Source organism: Aethalodelphis obliquidens, unplaced genomic scaffold (genome assembly GCF_003676395.1).
Source record: "Aethalodelphis obliquidens isolate GAN/ISIS:26980383/991018 unplaced genomic scaffold, ASM367639v1 scaffold2, whole genome shotgun sequence".
Classification (NCBI taxonomy): domain Eukaryota; kingdom Metazoa; phylum Chordata; class Mammalia; order Artiodactyla; family Delphinidae; genus Aethalodelphis; species Aethalodelphis obliquidens.
In genome coordinates this window covers 92,356,675-92,364,834 of record NW_020837946.1, presented here as the reverse complement: position 1 = coordinate 92,364,834, position 8,160 = coordinate 92,356,675, and the positions used below count along the sequence as shown (strand labels likewise).

General features: G+C 47.3%; 1 long non-coding RNA gene across 1 annotated transcript in view; it reads left to right on the top strand.

Annotated features, from left to right (window-relative positions):
- Positions 1-3,247, top strand: part of LOC113633687 (uncharacterized) — a 98,892-nt gene extending 95,645 nt beyond the window's left edge. Inside the window, exon 4 of the long non-coding RNA XR_003438301.1 lies at positions 3,158-3,247. This is a non-coding gene — a long non-coding RNA (uncharacterized LOC113633687). The remainder of the gene's footprint in view (positions 1-3,157) is intronic.
- The last annotated feature ends 4,913 nt before the right edge of the window (positions 3,248-8,160 follow it).

Below are 8,160 nucleotides of genomic sequence, written 5' to 3'. Positions count from 1 at the left end.
CAGGTCTATCTGACACCAGGTCTCTCTGACCCCAGGTCTCTCTGACCCCAGGTCTATCTGACCTCGGGTCTATCTGACCCCAGTTCTGTCTGACCTCCAGTCTGTCTGAGCCCAGCTCTATCTGACCCCAGGTCTGTCTGACCTCAGGGCTGTCTGACCCCAGGTCTGTCTGACCCCAGATCTATCTGACCTCAGGGCTATCTGACCCCAGGTCCATCTGACCTCAGGTCTATCTGACCTCAGGGCTATCTGACCTCAGGTCTATCTGACCCCAGGTCCATCTGACCCCAGGGCTCTCTGACCTCAGGTCTGTCTGACCCCAGGTCTGATTTTTGCTCTTATCCTTTACCCCAAGGGGTTACTAGTGCTTCCTAAACTTTCCCACCGAAGTGTTTTTAATAGGCACAGGACTGGGGTGCATAGCCCTCCCATGGTGGGGTGTGGGTGCGGGAGGCTGAGGACTGGTTAGGAGTTTAATCAGCAATTGTAGGCAACATGCAATTTCTTTGTCTCTTTTTTTTTTCAAAAATTATATTTGCTATGAAGAACTCATTCATTTTGTATTCCGCTACATATCTACTTTCAAAATGTTTAAAATTATGTAACATTTAGAAAAATGAGTTTTCATAGATGAGCCATGTTTATCCTCTGCCTCCAAGTATAACTCTGGGCCAGCCTTGGTGAACCCTCCAGGGTACATACATCCTAATTTGAGAACCAGTGGGCGGTCTCAGACAGGTACAAGGTGGGGAGACAAAACGTGGATTCATGCAATAAAAGACGGCTAAAGCAAAATGGAAAACATTTGGACCACGGTATGAGAAAACAAAAAAACGGGGAGAGAGAGAGAGAGTGTGTGTATTTGTGTGTGTTTGTGAGAGACAGACAGACAGAGGCAGAGAGACAGAGACAAAGACCAAGACCTAGATAGACAGAAGAGACAGACCAAGATAGAGAGAGGATACAGATTGTTGGTTGATTGGCCCAGAAGGTTAGAGCAGAGCGTCAGTGGAGGCTCTTGGCTTTGTGCCCATGTGTGACTGATTAACTTTGTAAGTGAGAGCAGGAGGTGACTGGACCTGAAGTCGTTAGCTGGATCATCATGTGGGTCGTCCACAGCCATAGACCCTCTCCTGGCCACGTCTGGGAAGGGAGTTGATCTCTGGATGGGCTTGGTGACGGTAACTGTCCTGAAGACATGTGGAGCTAGAGATAGAATTCACTGGCGCGGTGGACTCTGAATCTGCCTGCAGATGTATTCTGGTCTCTAGAAATGCTGTCTTGCTGCTCGTCTCTGTCTCTGGGGATATGTTTTTATTCGTCAAGTAACTGGATTCCTAGTTTGTTTTCCAGAAGGGAGTATCCTAGTTTTCCAGACATGAATATTCCCATTGTTGGAAAGATTATACTTCTTTATTGTAAGTTGATACATTAGCATCCTGGCGTAACAACCCATCTCCCGTGAATTTTCTTAGCAAACATCTGTTCCCAGAGTGAGAACACACTTGGGTGAATAGAAGAAGTCAGGTTTTGCATTTGCAAAGCTGAGGTGCAGCCCCTTGAACCCATGATAGAATCTGCGAGTGTGAAGAAGGAATCTCTCTCTGAGGCCGGGTCTGAGCAGCCAGCCAACCCGTTTTATCCACCCCTTTCAATGACATCTTCCTGTAGGGGGATTAACCTTGCACTTGGCTACGGATACACTTATAAAAATGTTCAGTCTCTGTAGTAAGCAGAGGACTGCAGATAGAAAACTGGCATGGCATTTTTTTTTCTTAGCAAATTGGCAAAGTAATGATAATATATAGTGTTGGGAAGGGTGTGTAGAAAACTGCCTTTTCACACTGCTGGTGAGAATGTAAAGTGGTTTAGCCTCCGCCTCCCCCCCTTTTTTCTTATACAGTAAAAGATTTAAAAATTCCTCTGCCCTTTGATTCACCAAGTCTACATCCAGGAATTAATTCCAAGGAAACCAATGATAATAACAGTATGGCTTATAGCAGTGAAAAAGCGTCCAACCCTACCATACATACCCTGCAGTAGAGAGTGGCTAAGTCAGTTGTGGTTCACATACATGATGGAATACAGCAAGGCCACTAAAATGATCGTGCGGCAGTCAATTCACTGACATTGAAAGATGTCCCTGATCCAGTTGAGTGAAAAAATATTGGATAATATGTTCAATACGTGTAGCCTAATCCTGTTTTGAATATCTGAGAATATGTATGTGTGTATATGTATATACTTGCATGTTTGTATATATGTGCATATGCCCATTAACAATGGCTTCTCGGAGAAGTGGGACGGTGACTGCTTCCAACAGAAATCCATCTGGTCCCTCACCCTTGTTGAGACAACAGAAGACCCCTTGGTGTTAGTGCATTTAGGCTTCCTAACTCCGCCCACCATCCCTGGGTTAGTGGTCTCTTGTTCGGGATTTTTTAGACCCGGCCAGGCTGGCTTCTGGCTCCTACTCTAAACTTCTGCCTGCTCCGTGTTTCTGATTATTCCACTTCTGTCCCGTATCCCCCTTCCCCATCAGTCCCAAGCTGCTCACACCACTGGAGTTTGATTCGTCACTGGTCCATGAACGTCTCCTTTAGTTTCCTGGCTGCGGTTGTTCTTCACCAAGCTGGTGCCTTTGGGACTTGACTTTGTTTGCCCTCTCCTGGTCCTTTCAGCCATGCATATGCCCGTTTAGCCAGCTTGCTGCTGTGGTTTCCTCGCCACCTACAGTGAGGCCATGCCATCTGTCTGGCTTTTGCTCGTCTCCGATGTTTCTTCCATCTCCTGTACTATTCCCACCGCCCCCATGCCTTCAGCTGCCCACATGGCAGGACCTGTCACTCGTTCCTGGAGAACGTCCAGGAGGTGTGGGGTTGAGCGGCAGTGAGCTCGCCTTCCATGTGGGAGGCCTGGCTGAGCTCCACGCGGCTTTGCGGATGACCCTGGCCTGCCATTCTCTATTAAGCATGGCTTGTGTCTGGGATGGATGACATTGTCTTTCCACGGAGAAGTGGGTTTAACTTGTGCAAGGAAAATGGCTTCACTGACAGGTAGGACAATGGGATTGAAGGGGAAAAAAAATGTTCCAGAAGCCAGGAATGATTTAGTGCTGTACTTTGAAGGCATTATTCTTTCTCTCTTTTTCATTTAGGATCTCTACTCTTTGTCCAAGAAGACCTAAGATATCAGTGGAGAGAAGGTGGCAGAACCACAGACATCCTTATGCAGATGAAGCTGGGTGTGAGTACCATCTGCGGCAAGTTGCTTACCCTATTTGATTTTTAGTTTCCTCACTTGATAAAAAGAAACTTAGTAATAATAGTTACTTACTGTATATTTACTATAAGCCAGCCACTCTGCTAAACCCTGAATCCTCCTAATATAGTAGATTCCATCAGTTTTCCCTTTTATAGGTTGGGAAAAGGAAATTTTAAAGAGCTTGGATGTCCAAGTTCAGACAGCTTGTAAGGCATGAGCCAATATTTGAACCCAGTCAGCCAACTATGAGCCCACACTCCAAGTCTGCACTGTTTGCCTCTTCTATGGACCAGTGTAGATGAAGTGGCTCATTCAATGCCAGTACATACTAAGTGCTCAAAAATTGTCCCTCCGAGGGCCATTCCTGAGTTGACATGAGGTCAGACTTTAGGGTCAGAGATTCTCCTCTTCATGGATATCCCCGGACAACAAAAAACCCAGGAGGGGCTGGCTGCCTCTGTCCACCTCGTATCAGTGTCGGTAGGCTGCAGGCTGTGTCTTTCATTCCCTGTGTGACAGTGAGCAATGAACTTCCAATTTATGGTCTCCCACTTTCTTTATGGAGCCCCTGTTCCTATACCCCATCAATCACTGTCACTTTGAATTTTCGCAGTGTTTTACAAAATCAACCTGTGCTGATCTTTCTGTTGGTTTAAAGCTCGTGCAGTGAGGATCTATGCATATGTTGTCTCCCTGAAATGGGCATTGTACTGCATAGAATCTTCAACAACAAACCCTCAACAATTACATCAGCTACTACAACAATTAATGTTTCGCCACCACATAGGCACCCACGGTTTGGTGCACTAAGTGCTGAGTTCAGGGGTCTCAAAATCAAATTCCTGTCAGGCCAGCAGCTTAGAGGAGGAAGCAGGCCAGGTGGGTAGCAATGAACCTAGAGCCTGTGGCCTCAGCAAAGGGGTGACTGCTCTGAGCACTGGCCGGGTGTTGCCAGGCTGGACTGCAGGCTCGCCTTTGTCAGAACTTCGCCTTTCTCAAGAGAGATTGTAAATATGGATTTTTATGTGCGATTTCTCAATGTAAAATGTTGGCAAATAATTCACATTTTTAAAAAATAAGTCCTCATGTGTTAGCTATATACCATTTGTTTTTTACATTCTCTGACCTAGAGCCCTTTTAGGTCACTGAATGAACACTACACCATAATAAGAGTATAAACTGTGATCCGAGGAAAGTGGATATAATCAAAGGTTTAAGTATCAGAGGTCTCTAAAGAACAATTGTCAGGCCATTGCCACTTAGAGCGGCAGCACGGGACCCCAAAAGCCTCACTAGTGGGCCAACGCTAATTGCTGTGGCCTCCATGCTCCTTCCAGGCTCTCATCCTAGGTTCCTTATTCTTGTTTTTGCGGCTTCAACATTCCTTGTGTTCTCTTCCGGCCTGATCTGCCAACTGAGCCCAGCTGTGTGCATTGGCTCACTGCAGCTCTGCAGAGCCAAGGCTTTTGAAACCCAGGTGGGCTCCATGAGCCCCCAGAGCCTCAACCTGATGCCTGTGTGCTCCTGCCCCAGGGTCAGCGTCACCATCTCCTCACCAGGAGTCTTTGAGGTAGAAACCATGGGTGGATACTAGCCATGTCACACAGACACTAGGTGTCCACACTGGCCAAAGGGCACACAGGGACCCTGAGCCAGGATCTCTCCTGGCGCTTCTGGGGCCCAGCGGGGTGTTCCTAGTCATCACTAGATGCAGCCCGACCTCATGGCTGCAGTGAACTCCGCGGAGTTCTGAACAGCTGGTTCAGATGGGATTGGGCGTGGATGATTCCTTCTCTCTCTGGCTCCGCCCCTGGGACTGGGATGAATGTTGACATGAGAGCCCATGGCAGTGGGATTTCCAAGAGGAAAGGCAAGGTTATGTTCTGATGGGAGAGAGGTCTTTCCAGAAGCCTGGGGGATCCGGCCATTTGGGTTCCGGTTCACCGATGGGTTGGAATAGGTGCCTTAGGATCAAAGCTGTGAATAATCAGAGGGTATTCGAGGCCCATTTTTATGTCAGTGTCTAGGGCCTGCGCCAAGCCATCTTTAAAATTCTCTGGTCTATTAGAGTCGATTGCATCATTTTGGTTCATTTTCTGTCAGACGAAACCTATGTATTGAAGTTTTCTGTTGGATGAACACTTACAGCTTCTCCACATCTCCATTGTTTCCGGACCACTTGCAAATATTGACCAGCACTGCAGTCAGCAAAGCAAAAACATGGTAGTGGATACCCAAGGAACTCACACTTTCCGGGAAAAGACAAAACCACTGATACCTATTGTTTTTTAAATCTGAGGGCTTCCAACCAATGAAGCCCCTTCTTCTTCCCGGTAAAGCTGTTGGAGTCATTTGAAGCTGCTGGCCCAAGGCCACTTGGCACAAGGAACAGACCGGGGCTTCTTGCCCTAGCCAGGCTGGGCAGCCCCAGTGTCCTGTGATCATGCACTGTTGGTCTGGCTGGGTGGCTTCCCCCTTGATCCTGTCTTAGCCCCCAGAGTCCACAGAGCTAGAAGGGACAGCATCTGGGCCTTGAAGAGCCTTCAGGTCCAGGTTTGCATTTACTACAGCCAACAGTTTTCATTTTTGACAAGTTAAACAATCTTCTTGGTGTCGTGGTGTTTCACCGTGAAGCATCAGCACAAGTTGTGTGGAACAGAAAATTCACGACATGGATTTGTTGAAATGAGGTAAGAGAGATGCCGGGTCCTCAGACAAGTGGGCATCTTAGCGCTGAGTTCAGGGGTCAGTGGATGATCACCAGTCATCACAATTGCTGATCCTGGGCTCAGGAGGGGAAGGGTATCAAACTATGATGAGTGGGACGTGGGCTTTCATTTTTTTTCCCAAAGGCAATCAGTGATAGGTGAATCTGGGCCAGCACACTCTTTGACTTGGACCTCTATCATTCATTCCTCAAACATTTATTGAGCACCTACTCTGTACCGGGGACTATGCTAGGTGCTGGGGAATAGACTAATGGATAAGAAACATCATTACTGTCCTTATGGATCTTTTGTTCTAGTTATGAAGGGCAATAAACACGTAAGCAAATGTCACATAATGCTATCTGCTTAAAGAACGTTCAATCGGCTAATGGGATAGAGAAAAGCGGGGAAGGGCCTGCTTTGTGAGAGTTGGGCAGTGAAGGGCACTCCAAGGGGGATGACGTTTAAGACCAGCAGGGGCACAGGCTCTGAAAAGCCACCATGCTTGCTGTGTGCAGGGGAAGAAAGGGGACCCATTGCAACCGGGGAGCAAAGGAGAGGGTAGGGGAGACAAGCTCAGGAGAATCTCTGTTCAGGTGGGACCTGATGGGCATGGTCAGGAATGTTGATTTCGTTCTAATCGCTCCTTTCAACCACGAGGAAGGAAGGTGCTGGGTTTAGAAAAGCGGCGTTAGTCACGGGCTCATGGATGGGACTGGACAACTGTCCTTGTTAGTTACACGTCCCAGGTTTACACCAGAGAGTGGCCAGATTCATGCCCAGACCTAGGTCTGTCTACCCCAAATCGTGTGTCTTTCTGACCCCGCTCTGCCTCCCTTTCTACCTGACACTGAAGACAGAGGTCGTGTGTTATAGAGGATGTGGTTATGGGTCACACCAACGCCCACTATGATCACATAAGGCTGAGCCTCAGGGTCCCCATCACACAAAGGGGCCTCAGGTGAGCACAGAGTCTTCAGCTGGGCATTACCTGTGAGGGAAGTTTTCACAGTCCAGGAGTAACAGGTCTGAGAGAGGAATTCGTGACAGCGTCAAAATAACTGAAGTAAGGAAGAATGTTATGAGGGATAGAGTTACCTGTTTTCACTGAAGACAGAACACAACACATTTCTTGTAAGTAGAAATTCTTAACTGGTGTCCTTAGACCTTGAAGGGATCCATGAAAGCAGTCGTGGCATCCACAAGCTATCTTCCATATTTCAAGAATCTCTAATGTCTAATGGAACCACTTTGGCAGAGTCTACTGTGTAACAGAATCTGTCTACCAAAGCTGAATGCTGAATACACACACACCCTAGGGCCCAGCAATTCTTCTGCCAGGGTATTGGGTACCAGATACGGGAATGCTCGTGTATATTCCCACAAAAGACAGGTACCAGAATGTTCAGAGCAGTACTATTGGAAATAGCCAACACCTGGAAATTACCCAAATGCCCATCCATAATAGAACTGATAAGTAATTTGTAGGATTTTTTTTTTTTTTTTTTTTTTGTGGTACGCGGGCCTCTCACTGCCGTGGCCTCTCCCGTTGCGGAGCACAGGCTCCGGACGCGCAGGCTCAGCGGCCATGGCTCACGGGCCCAGCTGCTCCGCGGCATGTGGGATCTTCCTGGACCGGGGCACGAACCCGCGTCCCCTGCATCGGCAGGCGGACTCTCAACCACTGCGCCACCAGGGAAGCCCGATATGTGTGCTTTTAAATTTTAATTCAATTAAAAATTAAAAAAATGCTTAATGGAAATTTTGTGATAGCCATTTCTGGTTTTTATTGCATGCCCAGTGAAATACGACTTTTCATAGTCTAAGAGGAGAGAGGAAATTTAACTGTTGCTGGAAAAACTGTTTGGAAGGCAATACTTTTTAAAACGTGGGCCCAGCCCAGGGCAAAATTTATGGACGATTTTCTCCGGGGATCCCTCATGAAAGTTTTGGAGCCAGTGAGCCAAACTTGCAAAACAGGCTGTCTCACTGATGGCATGCTTGTTTGAGTCCGTGGCAAGTTTGTGGTATTTTCATGAACATTTTAAGAGAATATTGTCATTCTAAGATGACTTAGATTCAGACCTTGCAAGACACAGGGAGATGGGTTAATGATCTTTTCCTGCCGGCATGTTTTAGACTGGCTTGTTATGAGTTTACTGTTCAGTGAGAGTGAGGTGTGGGTCCC